A 17,349-nucleotide genomic window follows, 5' to 3' on the forward strand; every position below is an offset into this window, starting at 1 on the left:
CAGCTCTGGCTTATAGGTGAGCTGCTTATCGACAGTGATACATGATGATGGACAGGTGTACAAACATAAAGGAATCAGCTGAGAAAGTACAGATAAATACTATCAATATATCTCAACTGATGATCCTGTTCAAGACCAGGAGTGGAAGCTCACTGATTGTCTTTCAGTATTGTCTGTCAACCATTCAAACAGGGTGGAAGCTGGAGAAAGCTGACACAATCACAGTAAGAAGTTTCATACAGATCTAATCCACATGCGCCAGACAAATACTGTACTAAGTGACATGTATGAAGTAACGCTAAAAAGAAGCAAGACTTAAAACCTTTCACACAGATATCATGCTAAACGGGCCCTTGAAATGTTGACATAAGAACATTTCCATATGCTTTTAGCACGTATATTTATCAAGTGGAGGAAAGAATGAGGTGACAACTTTAAGCTGAATTTTAATGCGATTTCGTGGGAGTATCGTTGTGCTGCTGCACATTCTGTTCTGACTAATATCTCTCTGCCCACATTTCTGCCTTGGTGAAAAAGGTCTTGCAGGAAATGTACAATTGAGAGTAAGCAGGGGGGACTTGTTTACCAGATGGTGAAGCCATTGGGGGGCTGCTCCTTCAAGGTGGGGTCTCATGTGCCCAGCAGGTGGGCTGAGCTCCTTGTGACTGCTCATTCATGTCAGACATTCATGTCCACCATTAACATACATTTAGGTTTCCCTGAATAGATTGCTTTGTTAGAAGAAATATATACAGTTGTCACACTTCCTTTGCATTCTGCTTTGGAATGAATACATATGTATGTACTGTACAGTCGATGGTCGAACCGCTGCGTCGCAGTTCAAACATCGCTCCCTCATGCTATTGCGTTTTTCGAAAACTAATTAAATGACCACTGTTTTGTGCCTGACTATGGCTTCTTATTAGTCAAAAAATATTGAATGACAAGTTAATGTAGTATTCTGGTCACTGGGTGTCAATGTTGATGAGACAGGACATTACATTACCTTAACACTGTATATAATCTGCCATTGGATGTCCTACAAGATGGCGTGAAAGAGAAATTCTCCCATTCCGTGTGGAAGTGGTATGTATTTGGTGTCGTACTTTGTCCTTCTTCCCTACTACTACTTTAAAGTAAATAAATTGGAGGATAACTAATTCGCTCACTAGCAAGCTATGCTTAAATCCGTGACCGTCTTGTGTCTTGGCAGTGAGCCTAATAATTCTAAAAATGTTAAAAACCATATTTTAAAAAAAGTCATCAACCAGTTTTCTATGCTCTAACTACAAACATATTCCATTTACTAATATTGAATCCTACTTTGTACAAAGTTATTGCGGTCGGGACTGGAACCAATCAACTGTATTTCACAAAAGCCCCCCCCCCCCCCCCCCCCCCCCCCCAAGTGTAAACAAAGCACTGAAATTACTAATTGATTTGACACCTAGTTCCACACATTTCTGCACATTACTTGATTTGACACCGAGTTCCATGCATTTATGATGCAATCTGCACTGTGCGCTATTTTCATGCAATATGTCATTCACGATCCAAACTTGCATCCATGGTTGATAGTCATGGTTGTGAGTCTGGGTACCTTAAGCAGCAGTGTTCAGCGTACATGGCGCCAAAGGCCCGTAAAGACAATTTCATGGGTAAAATTCCCATCATGCTACGCTCCTCAGGTTCTCAAATATCCCCGTCCCCTATCCCCATTTGAAATATTATTGATATTATTGCAATAAAATTAAGTTGTTGTTTTTTTAGAAACATGTTGCAAAGTTAAAAGTTGAAGCTAAAATGACTCAAAAATGACCAACATGGTAGGAACTGAAATTAACTCGTTTTGGGTGAGCTTTATGTCAATTTGTAGTTCAGATGGCAATGCTCTTGATGGCAGTAAGAGTGAATGATGTCTTAGAAACATGCTGCCCCCTATGGGTAGGTGTAGAATATGACGTTGCATCTTCATGTTAACAACACGTGCTATTAAAAAGGAAAAATACGTAATGCATCAGGCATAAATGAGAACTTAGATCTTTTGAAATCACAGCATCATGTTTGCATAACAACAGTATTTTTTAGGCTTTTGAGTCAGTCAGAGCTCGCAATCTGTTTCACAGGACAAAGAATCAATAAATCCATCCAGCCCTTGAGTACTTTCTCAAATTTTATCAATACTTTATGGAAGGACCGGCTTGTTGTTGAATAGGAGAATGGTGTCCAGTAGAGGGCAATAATGGATCATCACTTAAATAATCCATACATTTCAAATGTCAGCAGTGTGCCCTAGTCAACAAAAAGAATTATGTTTTTCATCATTTCCCCTTCTTTTAAATAATTCTCACTCCTTTAGCGTGAATTCAATTCCATGGTTCCTTTGGAGGTGGCAGAAAGCTGGAGAAATACCTGACTAAAAGCTGATTGTTCACACACCAGTGCGCTGCTAATCTCATCAAGAATGAATTTAAACTTCACATACACACATTATATATATATATATATATATATATATATATATATATATATATATATATATATATATATATATATATATATATATATATATATATATATATATATACATACACACATACATATATATATATATATATACACACACATACATATACATACACACATATACATATATATACATACATACACACATATACATATATATACACACACACACATATATATATATACACACACACACACACACACACATATATATATATATACACACACACACACACACATATATATATATATATACACAAACACACACACACACACACACATACATATATATGGACTATACTGATGTAGAATATGTTATCAAAGCAATAAGTCATTCATTGATGCCTTAGTCATACTACACAGGACAGGCCAACAGATGAGCTTAGACAAGAATCTCCATGGACTACGATGTTTGCAGATGACATTGTGATTTGTAATGAGAGTAGGGAACAGGTGGAGGAAATGCTAGAAGAGTAGAGGTTTGCCCTGGAAGGGAGAGGAATCAAGATTAGCCGTAGCATGACAGAGTATATGTGTGTGAATGAGAGGGACCCAAGTGGAAGAGAGAGGTTACAAGGAGAAGAGAGGTGGAGAATTTTAAATACTCTGGGTCAACAATGGTCCAGAACAATGGAGATTGTGAAAAGGAGGTGAAGAAGCGTGTGCAGGCAGGATGGAACGGGTGAAGAAAAGTGTCAGGCGTGATGTGTGATAGAAGAGTTTCAGCTAAAATGAAAGGAAAAGTATACAAAACTGTGGTGAGACCAGCCATGTTGTTTGGTCTAGAGACAGTGCCACTGAGGAAAAGACAGGAACCAGAACTGGAGGTAACAGAGATGAGGATGCTGAGGTTCTCATTGGGAGTGACCAGGATGGATAGGATCGGGAACGAGTACATCAGAGGGACATTACATGTTAGAGGCATTGGAGATAAAGTCAGAGAGGCCAGACTGAGATGGTTGGGACAGAAAAGATAATGAATATATTGGAAGGATGCTGCCAGGTAGGAGGCATAGACCAAAGAGGAGGTTTAGGGATGCAGCAAAGGAGGACATGTGGGTAACTGGTGTGAGAGAGACAGGTTGGATGGAGGAGATTGATTTGACCCCTGAAGGGAAAAGCCCAAAGAGAAAAAAGTAGTGTCATACTACACACATTATAATTATTTTGCTCCTCCATAATGTATTCCTCCAATGACTGAAAAGTACATTAAGACCAATGCAGACTACACCCAATTGCTTTGAACATTGGGTAATATAAAGGATTACACTGTCATACCTGTGCACAGTGCACACATCACTATTGGAGACTGTGGAGTAATGTGTTCAGTTTGTTATTGACATCCCCCCCTGCATGAGTCACAGCACAAGCCTTCTCTAATTAATATTCCATCTCCGCAAATAAAATGATACTGAGCAGGGTAGGCAGTACGACTGTCTTCAAAAGGGTGCATACAAACAAGGTAATAGTTCAGTATTGATGACATCATGCAATTGTACTGTTGTCGCTGCACTTTTTAAAAAAAAATGAAATAAACCACCACAGTTTGTCTACTTGTACTTTGTTCAGTGTGTTTGCACTTTACACCTGCGGCATGGTATTTTGCAGAACGTTTAAAGAGATTAATTTTCCCCAGGCTGAGGCAAATAACAGCTATTAGACACAGACATGTGCCAGCATTCATATGCACTTGCAAAAGGAGCCAAGTACAAAACCCTGATCTGTAGCACGAATGCAGGATCACAAGCAGCAATTTACTGCATTTGATGAGGAGTTACTTTTTACTGAATACTTTAAAAAGGCCCTTTCACATTTGCTGGCGCTGAAACAAACAAAAAAAAAAAAAACCCAAGTGGTTCGTCTCTCATAATATTGCATTTAAAAAAAGCGGTGAGCACCATTAACAAAAATTTGGACACATGTAATATTCACACAACACTAGTTAGCAATATGGCTGTGGAAGTACCGCTATTGTCATGTAAATTTGCTTGGAGATGATCTAACTGGGCTGGAATACTGTAGAGTACTTACACATAGTACTACTACATTGAGCGAGATAGACACACACTATGACCAAGTCCTCCTCAAAATCAGATCTCAGACAAGAGAACATAGTGTACAGTGCATTGGATGAATGAGGAAACCAACTATTCCAAATAGTGACATCTAGTATCATTCCTTAAAGACCAATAAGGGTGACTGCGGCCAAGGTTAGCCAATAAGGTGTGTTCGTGTAACATAACACTATTTCAATGCCAGTGATAACAAAGTGAAAATTATTGATCTTTCTTAAAATAGTAGGCCAGACTGCAGTATGTTTACTGGACCATTATGATGCTAAATGATGATAAAGCGTGCACACAGGACCCAAGGATTTTCAGAGGTTGGTAAATCTATACTGCCGTACAAGCTAGAGCATAGAAAACCTGTTTACGACATTCTAAATAACATTATTAGAGCACTCGAGTCATAATGTAATACCCCTATAGTCATCTTTAAACTCATATTATCTAATATAGCTGGCATAAGAGTAAATAAGCCCTGAAAGACATCAATAAATAAGACTCTTATTGGTGTGTGTTACTATAAATGTGTTCCCTCTGGGAGCTGAGTGATGGGCGGACAGAAAATGATGTCTACAATGGGTTTAGAATTTCATTTTAGCTTGCCACTGATGACTTGCTTACAGAATGCAAAGTGTGAACCCACTTTTGTGAGATTCTGTAAATTCAGATTTTACCAATAAAATAAAAAAAAAACACTTGACTAAAACTGTCAAATTATGTGTGTCTGCTATTGCGCTGGTAGCATTGGAGCAGCATAGAACTGCATAATTGGCCATTATTTGGGATTGTGATGTAGAGTTTTATAGGTCACTTGGATGAGTCAGAGCGATACTTACATTATTATTATTTATTTAAATTATTTACATTATTTGGGCAATTTACTGTTCACGCTGCACTTTACATTATGTTGTTCATATTTGGTGTCTATCTATTTATTCTCCACATTATTATTATTATTTATTATTACTTATCTTCTTTTGTGTCTGTTATTATATGGGAGCCAGGCAACGACATTTCGTTGGCAATTTCACTACTGTGTTTTTGTGCAATGACAATAAAGGGAGTCTATCTATCTATCTATCTATCTATCTATCTATCTATCTATCTATCATACAGGTTTGAAATGGGGCCTATTATGCTTTTTCCACTTTTCCGAGTTATAAATGCAGTTAGAATGTAGTATTCTTGTGTTAAGTTTCAGATAATGAGGTTTGCACATTTGGAAGTGAGCCCTGAAAGAAGTTCGGGATGGTTCAAAACGCTCCGTTTCAAAGGGCTTGGTAAAACTGCTTTTTTGTGATGTCACAGACGGGTGGCCTTTCTCATATGATACCATAGTTAGGAAGCACTTTGTGTGTATGACCAATCACAGCGGAGTGGGCATGCCCGGAGGCGGGATAAATTAAAACTGACCATTTTGGCAGGAAGCACAAATCGAAGGAAATTCTGTAAAATCTAAAAAGTTCTCTGTGCGGGTTATTGTGTGTAGCTGCTTTATAGAAGACCTCAGTTCAATACAAAGGGTAAAAAAAAAATGAGCATAATACGTCTCCTTTAATATTAGCGTCATTGCATCAGCATGATCTCAGTCTGAATAAACAGAAATTGCTTTTGATGGATTGATGCTATCTGCTTTCAGAGTTTGTCTTTAACAAGCAATGTGCTTTATGTTCCACACTGGAGGCAGGTCTGTCAATATGTTGTCAATATCTTGTGCTTCCAGATTATTCACAATGTGGTCAAAGTTAATGAACTGCATGGCTAATTTTCACTGATTAAAATTGGTTGTTTAAAACCGGGGCGGCACGGCGGTCTGGTGGTTAGTGCGCAGACCTCACAGCTAGGAGACCAGGGTTCGGTCCCCGCCCTCGGCCATTTCTGTGTGGAGTTTGCATGTTCTCCCCGTGCATGCGTGGGTTTTCTCCGGGTACTCCGGTTTCCTCCCACATTCCAAAAACATGCTAGGTTAATTGGCCACTCCAAATTGTCCATAGGTATGAATGCGAGTGTGAATGGTTGTTTGTCTATATGTGCCCTGTGATTGGCTGGCGACCAGTCCGGGGTGTACCCCGCCTCTCGCCTGAAGACAGCTGGGATAGGCTCCAGCACCCCCCGCGACCCTCGTGAGGAAAAAGCGGTAGAAAATGAATGAATGAATGAATGTTTAAAATCGATACTTGGCTCAAAAAAAATCCATGCTATGTGACTTTCTATTGACTTGTCACATGTTGAGTCCTTGTTGGAGTTCAAGTGGAATACATGCGGTCATAAAGTGGCACTAACCTGTTTAGTGTCTCCTCAGTTGGGCCACATCCTGTGTCATCCCTCCAAGCCTGAGCCGGGTGACTTCTGCCTCAAATCAATCTTGCCCCATGTCTGCAAGACAGACAGAAAGCAACTACAATCCATAATATAGTCATGTGAGAAAATTGAAACCTATATCAGCAGAGAGCAGACAACAATACCGGTCAGATAAAAGTGATGTTTGGCATTTAAGAAAGACCTCAACAATCAGCAGTGCTTCAGCTGATTGACAATTTGTCCGTTGCTTGACATGAGTTGTGATTATGGCAGAATGGAGACACGCTGATTGTGGGTGGTCATAGGTGATGAATCTCATTTGGAACAGAGATAATAAAATGTAGCGTAAACTAACATCTAATCATAGATGCGTTCTCTCAGGCGATCACGCCGCTAATGAATTGATAATTGCTTGACACAATAAATCCTTGTGTTCTTTTGCTGGCAGGTTTTAAAGACTATTAAAAAAACAATTTCAGGACCCTAAATGGAGGGGCGAAGGGGGCTGAAAAGCGCATGTGCTGTAGCAGGGATGTCTACATTTTTATTTTTTACCCTAGGGCCACATACTGAAATATTAAAAGGATGTCAGGGCTACTTTGATATTTTGCAAACCAATGATATATGTGATATAGGTGAAATAGCCTATCATTAGCATGAACTTAGTAATGATATGAACGGTTCCTTTGGCAACAGTTCCTCTATCCAGTAAGTCCGGCCATTAAAAATAAAAGCATAGTAGTGTTGGAATAAATGTACTTTGTATTATCCAAGTTACTATGAAGAAAAATCACATGCATTTTGGCTTACATGTGTTTTTTCTTTGACTCATCCTTGTTTCGTGCAGACGCTCCATAACAGGATGTTCTGTTTTCACATCTGCTATGATAAAACAGTTATGCTTTGAAACCAGTCTCAACCAATTAGAACAGACTCCCTTTTATATGGTTGAGATCTTTTGTAACTAGGACACGCCTAACTTCAATAAAAGGAAAGGAGAGCAGAGACTGCTTCAGAGTGAGTTGGAGGAATGTTACTGAACAGTCTCTGATCACTCTCCTTGCAAGTTTAAAACTCACGTCTTTGTGTCTTTTTTCACAGTTGATGATAATGTTTTAGGTTTAACCCTGACAAGTAGTAAAACACACACTTTACGCCATATATTCAGTCCTCACATTCATCCATCCATTTTCTATACCGCTTAACCTCATGAGGGCCGCGGACATGCTGGAGTCTATCCCAGCTGTCTTCGGGCGAGAGGCGGGGTACACCCTGGACTGGTCGCCAGTCAATCACAGGCCACATATAGACAAACACTCTTAACTCTGCTGCCCCATTAGCTGTAAGCTAATCTACAAAACAGCGGCATGATCGAGCTACTACACACGCTGTTAATGATTGATTGGCTGCGTAAGTAAACACTTGCAAACATGATCTTATCATTCCCTGGACATTCCCTGTTTGTCTTTGTGTTATGTGTTTGTTGTCGCCTGTCACTCAATGAGTTGCATTGCAAAATTGTGCAGAATAAACTGTTTCATTTACAGTTTAGGTTGGATTTTATTTTATATGTACCCTGAGAACGTGATTGCACACACACACGCAGCTTAAAGGGAACATTGCTTCCTACACTAAACCTCTTATTGATTATCCAACCAGAGAGCCAGCAGTGAGGTGGCATTTCACCTCAGCTCGCTCAAAATCAATAAGGCTTTTGGTCTGGTATTGAACATCGGTTGCAAGAATTAAGGAAGACTGGCAACTTTGAGAAGCTGAGGGGTCACAAGGGACATCTTGAGTGGGGTATCATTAAAAACCAACAGGACAATAGTCTCTGAAATGGAAAGTGCCACTTTAAAAACAATACTATTTGCTTTGACCGCGTGACAGACACAGAAAAATAAAATTAACTACTTCTTCCTATTTTGAATGTTACATTTTCAAGCGGCCTCCCTGGTTTGGAAAACCTGCTTGAGGGCATTGGAAAAGGGCGCATAGGTGGAGCACGCTGCAGAGCGGCGACTCCACTCAGCGGTGACCCACGCCCCTGCTCGACCCGTGAAGTGGGAAATAGCAAAGGCCACCCGAGCGTGTTCAGAGGGCAACGCTGAGGTTTGAAGCTCAATGTGGAGTTCGCATTGAGTCAAAAAGGGGCGCACGTCGCCGGACTCACCAGAGAAGCTCTGTGGTCTTGACATGGGAGAACACGGCTCACCAATGCTAGCTGGGGGTGGTGAGAGAGAGAGAGAGGCATGGTCGAGTGGGGGAGGCGCAGTCTTTGTGGGCACAGCTGCTGGCGGAGCGGAGCGTCTTGCGGGAGCGCAGCCAGCATAGCGTTGAACTGTGTGCTCACATTGTCCATCACAGTATCTTGTCGCTCTAAAATGCTCCTGAGGCCACTTCCCAAGGCCATGAGGTGAGGTAATTAGGTGAGTGGAAGCAGGTGTGTCTTGTGGCTTCTGCCAGGACCAGGGACAGAGGTGTCTATGGTGAGAGGAGAACAGCAGAGGTCAGCAAACACAACACAAGAACAGAGGCACATAATGTAACAAAAAAGGTGACCAAAAAGGGTGGTAAAAAGTACAAGCAAAAATACAATCATACAAGAGTCCAAACAGAAAAAAGCTAAATAGCACTCCAAAAACTAGAACCAAAAATCACTACTTGCAGGTAGAAACATGAGGCATGAGAACAAAAAACTCCTGAAAAAATAACCAGCAGAAAAATGTAACAAAAACAAAATACTGCTGAGTAAACCTTCTATCGTCTTTACTAACCTTTACTAACTTGACTAACCAAGACTGAGCTCGGTAAAAACGTATTCAATGCACATAGCACATACCTACTAAATGTCATATCCGGCAATGTATAACATACATAAATAAATACCATAAAACAAGACATAAAATGCAGTGATATTTGAATGTAAACAACCATAAGTGTGATGATTTGAATAATCTAGAGGATTCAGCAGCAGTTTTTCTTCTGAATGGAAATTTCTCCCTTCATTTCCAAATTTCCATCCATCCAGACATATCTTGCTAGTAAATATGTAAAATTGTGTCTGTATTTTTCAAGTGGATATGAATAGGCTGGCCCCCAAATACATCTCGGACCTCATCCAACTCACTGAGGTCCGAGGGCCAGCTCCAACTTGTGGTGCCCAAGACGAGACTTAAGACCAGGGGAGACCGAGCCTTTTCTGTGGTTGGCCCCAAGCTATGGAACTCTTTCCCCTCCCAAGTAAAAAAGGCCCCCAACATTGAAAGCTTTAAGTCTTGTCTTAAAACCCACTTTTATTCTCTGGCTTTTAACCTGGAGTGACTCGTATGGTCCTGTGTCTTTTAGTTCTTTCTTTTTATTTTAATTGGTTTTATTTTTTTATACGTTCATTGCTTTGCTTCTTGTTTTTAATATTTTAATATCTATTTTAATATTTTATTTATCTTTTAGTTTTGGATTAAATTCAATTTGTACCTTTATTTATTGTATTTTATTTTTACTTTTTATTTCACTAGTCTGTGCAGTACTTTGGAAACTCTGTTTATAAAATGTGCTATATAAATAAAGTGGATTGGATTGGATATGATATAAGAAAATAAATAATTATGTTTTAAATAATCGTAATGTGTGTAATGTGTGTTGATGCACGTATATTACACATGCATAGTAGAAATCTCGGTGCCTGATGTTTATGCTCTGTAGCTGCAGTAAAATAGAATGATCGATGATGTAAATTTCACATGCGTAGTAGTACAAATCGGCTTGCCCAATACGTGACTGCCGAAAAATAGGCCGACCGGATGTAGGCACTTTCTGTGCATGTGTAGATTGTGTAATGACACCTGCTATGTAGTAGCAAATGAATATGCTGCTAACAAACACATTAGGAACACAGCTTGGTTCATGCAGTGTTTTAATAACACGACAAGATGTGCACTATATTGCATGCTAACCAGAAAATGCACACCAAGGAAGCAACATATACTTCTACTCTAACCAAGGTTCCACTGTATATTTGAAATTGTCAGTCATAGGTTTAATGGAAATTGAATGGCTGTTACATTATTGAGGCAGCGTGGTGATTTTTTTTTCCTGTTTGATATTTTTCCTGGATATTGGGGGAAAAAAAGCACACAAAACCTGACAGGAAAATCATGGTTTTATTGAGTGGCTCTGATATTAACTGTAATTGCATCCTGTAAAATGATTTCTAGTGGAAAGTCATTATTGACGTTATTTTTGTAAAATACACACACAATTTCTGCTACACAGATAATATTGGTGAAGTGCAGGAACCTTAGAAATCCAATTACAATTTTTACCTTTCCTGTCCACCTCCTTCATGCATGTTAACTAGCGTGGGAAGCGTCTTGAATTCCTTCTGTTTTACTTCTAACACACACACAAGCTGCAAAGCAAGAAGCAAGGCTATAGATATATGGTCATGTACTCCATGTGAATAACATATGCGTTATGTATTGATAACTAAACATTAATCATGTGGTGTCCAATCATCATGATTGTTTTCACTGACATGAAGATATTGTCAATGCAAGACTTTATTTGCCTTTTTTTTTACAGGAACATTGGATAGTCTTTTTACATGTTTTTTAATGATGTCACAGTGATTGAACACTGCAAAAAATAAGCATTTTTGGAATGCATCTCACGTTTAAATTTGGATAAGAGAATGTGCATTATGTAAAAAAAAATCATTGCAGCTCCAAACACCAGACATGCTTATCGATAGCACTTTTACAAGCAATTTCAGCATCAAGATGCTGTGTCTACCCTACATGTGTGACCTCTGGCTAATTTAATTAGGGAGGGGAAATGATTGACATGTTGTCTCTGTGAGGCACAAAAGCTGATTAGTAAGTCATTAGTGTTGGCTGTATAGCAAAATCAGGAGTTTTACATATATAATTAAAATGTCGATGCAAGGTGCTTATCAGCATACTAATTATTGTCTGGTGCTTCCAAGGCCAATAACGGGCAAAGGCAAATAATCCTCTTACACTCGAGTCACCAGCAGATAGATAAGGTGGTCTTACATGTTCAACTGATCCATGCGGAGCAAATCAATGGTAACATGTTCACTGACGCAGAATGCTATTAAAAGACCCTCTACAAGGGGAATGTACTTTTACTGCTAGCATGTCATGTTGTACAGCATGTCTTTGGAGATGATCGTTGTGGCTCAGAATGAGGAAAGGCACCCATTGGTCATCAGGTTGCAGATACGTTGGCGCAAACACCGGTGGTCATTACTCAATGCCACTCAATAAAAACTCCATGAATTACAAAGACACCGAAGCAAGGCAGATGGAAAAGAGCAGCCTTAGAATGATTACATTAATGGAATGTATTGATCAAAGCTTTTAGCTCCCTTCAGACAGATCACATCAACAGGGAAATGTGACTTGTTTGGACACCGTTCAGAATATGTACCGAATTAGCCGTTTGTCTTTCCGTCGCTGTCATTTTGTTTGTGTCACTAAATCTCCTAAAAGTGAATGTGAGCAGGAGACATGTTGCTTCCCTCACTTTGTTTGACACAGCAAGCGGCACTACAAAAAAGTAGACTGCAGTAATTGTATTGAGGTCAAATGGTATGTGGGTCAGGGGAGGAAATAGGCAACTTTTCTCCAAAAGGTCCAAAAACAGCAGTCTCAAAAGTAGAACAATAGATCGATGTTCCTGGAAAATGAGACTTTTAATGAGTGGCATGTGGATGAATAGGCTGCACGGTGATTGAGTGGTTAGCACAAAGGCCAGACGCTAGGAGACCCAGGTTTGATTCCACCCTCGAGCATCTTTGTGTGAAGTGCGTGGGTTTTCTCCCGGTACTCCGGCTTCCTCCCACATTCCAAAAACATGCTAGGTTAATTGGCGACTCCAAATTGTCCATAGGTATGAATATGAGTGTGAATGGTTGTTTGTCAATACTATGTGCCCTGTGATTGGCTGGCGACCAGTCCAGGGTGTACCCCGCCTCTCGCACAAAGAAAGCTGGGATAGGCTCCAGCATACCCTAATGAGGATAAGTGGTACAGAAAATGAATGGATGGAAATGCAGTTAAAATATAACGGTAATGTTAGCATTGTAGCTTACATTGTTATTGTTAAAACATGCATGTTAGGTTAATTGGTGACTCCAAATTGTCCATAGGTATGAATGTGAGTGTAAATGGTTGTTTGTCTATATGTGCCCTGTGATTGGCTGGCGACCAGTCGAGGGTGTACCCCGTCTCTCGCCCGAAGACAGCTGGGATAGGCTCCAGCCCGCAACCATAGTGAGGATTACCTTATATAAATATACTATAAGGCTTGTGTTTGTATCTTGTCCAAGAAAAAAGAGAAAGCAGGGAATTAAAGTGTAAAAGAAAGTGACTTCACAAGACCTACCCTATACATCCATCACACTTGATACATGGAGTACACCGAATAATAATATCAAGTGCTCTCGTTTGAAAGAAACCTCTTATGCTGTCTTCAAAATCACGCTCTCTCAAAAAAAACAACAACACAAAGTCCCTATAGTCATGTCACTTTTAAATAAATTAAGCATACAGCAAAAGGATCAAGGACAATGGGGAAAAGGTCCAATTCACCCTGTGGATAAATGCATAGCTATTGATTAAGGCCTCTTTTCCGCTTGTTCATTGTAGTAATGTGGAGCTCAGTGAATTGATCATTTAGGACAGAAACCTGGTTAATCAAAGGTCCTGTGGCCTCATCACGGAGGACTTAAAAGCAGTGCAGCACTTAAAAGAACATACACATATTTTGGTGTCTTATCAACACAGAGGCATGCATGCACATCCAGTTCTCTGTTGACCCAGAATAATGACATCTGGTCAGGTAGAGGGAAGCATCATATGACAGCTTTTGGTAAAGGTATCACCTCTGTCATTCATGACTTTCAAGGTGAATGCGTCAGTTTATTTATGCCGTTCATGCCTTAAATGACTTGCATTTAAGGCATGAACGGCATAAATAAACTGACGCATAACAGATCAAATCTCAGGAGTTGGGTATTCTCATGATGTATTGATATATTCTGTACATTTTTGATGGAGATGGAGATGTTGAAAATCATCACAAAAAGAGAAATCTGGGCAGGTGTGCACAAAAAAGCCCAAAATGTAGTATTTAGATGATGTATGTAGTTTATCTGTAGTTTGGTTTACTGCAGGCTGTTATGTGAAGATGACACTAATACAAATTTGAACAAAAGTTACATCAAATTGGGAGCACTGTTGGTCCCTTTTTTGATGAAATCACTGACTTTTCCCGCTTTTAAACTTCATCATTATGTACATCATTATGTACATATGTTTCATATGCCCCGGTTTTGTATGATTAACAAATATTACGGCTGTCAATCAATATTTGATTTTGATTAATCACATTTTTTTTGTCTATAGTTAACTCAGAATTAATCACTTTTAATCACAGACACACTGGTTAGTTGGGACACTCCTATGCCAAGGTAGCACTGTATATGACAATATAAACAGTACCTGCACTGCTCCAGTCTCCGGCAGGCCATGTAATCCTTGATAAGTCAAACACAGCGACAGTAGATACAAATAACTTTGGTCTTGCTACAAGAGCCATCTGCCAGGGCTTTGAAGCTAACTTCACCAATCTAAATAATCTTTTCTTTCTCCGTTTCTGCTCAATATTTGTTCCCGCTTGTGGCTACAGAGTTACCAGGCTACAATCAAACTATGGTGTGGGCCGTGGGTCAAACAGGAGGACCACACGTTAAGTGCATGTCACATTGCAGTTGGGAGTCTAAGGTGAGAAGTGGTGAGTAGCGTGAAAATGGAGGTGCATGTGGGAGTTGTCGGTTCCCAATTCCCAACGAATGGGAAATGTACGTTTCAAAAACGCCTTGATAGCACCATTGAGGTCGAGTCATACGCCTTGTTTGTAAGGAGCTTGCTTGCAGCACTTCGTCGCAAGTCGCAATCTGTGACCGACATTCAACATTTGAAGGAATGCCAATCGTCTACAATGTTCTGTAGTCTTGGAAGGAAAAAAAAGGAATAAAGTCTGTTTTCATTCTCCCCCTCATTAATCACACCTCTGAATCTGGAGTGTCCCGTTTAGAACAACTAAAAGTCACCATGGATTAGTCACTTTTATAAAGAAAACATGCTACACGGGTAGACTGCCATAATGTATATTACAGATATGGCAGATTGCACAATGTAAACAATATACAATAGAAGTAATATTACAATTACATGCATGCTTTCTGGCACTGTGCACCAATTAAACAGGTTTGGATACAAGTCTCAGATCACTAATCACATACAGTATATTGGGCTGCCGCGTCCCTTCTGTCTCTTAGGAGATATGTCATCAGTACAATTACTTAATCACAATATAACTACACTGTTTACAGCTCTATAGCTGTTGCCAAGAAAACAGTCATCCTAAATTGGATATCAGGAAATCAATGCAGGTTTTATATATATTCATTTATTCTTCCTCTCTCTTCATCATTTCCATTACCTTCATCATATATACGTATATCTAAACAATATCTAAACAAATGTACAAGCACTGATAAATGTTATGCAGTCACACACACACACACATTCCCCCTCCATTGGTTACTTTATATAACCCTCCCCTCACTTATCTATTATATATTATCAAAGAATGTATATGACTATGTAAATACCTGTGTTTCTTTGTTTGTTAAATTGTGTTTTTGTGTTTTGGAACCCCCAAAAACACAAGGAGGACCAGCATACCAGGATGGAAACATGGACGGTTGAGCTCAGCTCCACATGAGCCTGCAGATATCTGGCACTAAAAAAACTAAAAAACCAAAACCTCCGGCCAAAGTGCTATATGCTGTGACGTTACATGAGTGTTTTCCTCAAAACAGACCTTGCTATTTTAGGTGGGGATGAATATTTAGAACTTGTACATACAATTGAAATCCCAATAGATTACAGATAACCAATACAAGGTACTGAAACAATATAGAAAGGCTGTAACTGATTTCAAATTTGTCATTTAGTCATATAATTTAGGCAGCATGTCTCACATTCTCTTTTGCCGTTTTGGGTCGGAACGACCTCAGAGGCCCCGAGCCATATCTGGCACGGCAAGACATAAACTGGGTCTCAAGTGCTGTGATGTTGGGCCAAATGAAGCTGGGAGTTGCACTGAGCAGCAGGCGTCAGAGTTCAGTCCAGTGAACGCCACACAAAGTGTATGTGAAGTCACGCTGACGATGTTCATATGCCAAGCAGAGGCTTTTCATTGAATTTGTTGTAAGTAGCTCTTGCTAAGCCGATATGAAGCTCCGCAAAGCTCAGCCTGACACATGGGATCACTCTGCACTAAATATACAGGGGGGGGGGGGTCTTGTTCAGGCGTCGTCATTGCCGACTGACTCTCTGTGCTCCATCATCTGTCAACTCACGGTAAAGCCTGTGGATCACAATTCTATCATTTTTGAAGAGACTTAAAAGGCACTGCTTTATTGGAGAAAATATTTTTAATGAAGTCAACCCTGCTTGTGCATTTCATTATGCCGGCAGCAACAAAAATGCCGAAAGAGCAGCAAAGAAAATCCCATGAATATGTTTTTTAATCATAACAACCTGAATAAATAAACAAAACCGAGCAGCACTAGTAACTCACTGTACATGTGGTACTTCATCCCCTCGTCACCTGCGGCCTACTGCATTACTAAGCACCCCAGGGGGCTCAAAGTCTCCACAGAAATCGCACACATAGTATCAAGACACACGTATAAATTAGCATAAAGTACAAGCGACCTGGGTGGAATTACAGTAGGCTTAAACATGCTTTGGGTGATGAGAGGCTTAGCTTGCCATATCCTGGGCCGTGTGAAGTGTTGCAGTATGTATCCCATCTGTAGTTTATAGCTCAGGGCTGGCATCAAGAGATTATGCAGGACACGAGCATCAAATGAAGAGACATTCTTTTATACATGCAAAATTGGTGTGGCTGAATGATAAAGCGGCACTTTTGTTCTCATCCCAAATTTATGCAGTCCTCAAGCAGATCCTTATTAGCGTGCTTCATAGGAGGCTTACCTATATATTAGAGCTATAACAGTTAATTGATAATTAATTGATTAAACAATTCCTTGTGGACTGTTAGAATTTTAAATGTAAAATAGTGTGCGTGTCTCAAATATATAGTGTGGCCCCCTGGCAAATTTTGTTAACTCAATGCAGCCTGTGAGTTAAAAAGTTTGCCACCCCTGGTCTTGGGCCTAAGCGCTTATTCAATTGATTGAAACAACAATGTTCACATTAATCGACTAAGAATAATTGATAGTTTAAAGCGGTTGCAGTACAACTTCAGGATCACCTCGAACAAAACAATCTTTTGGAAAAAAATCAGTCACAGAAACAGGGTCACCATTGACCTCCTGATGGCATCAGACACC

Source organism: Doryrhamphus excisus, chromosome 3, assembly GCF_030265055.1.
Source record: "Doryrhamphus excisus isolate RoL2022-K1 chromosome 3, RoL_Dexc_1.0, whole genome shotgun sequence".
Taxonomy (NCBI): domain Eukaryota; kingdom Metazoa; phylum Chordata; class Actinopteri; order Syngnathiformes; family Syngnathidae; genus Doryrhamphus; species Doryrhamphus excisus.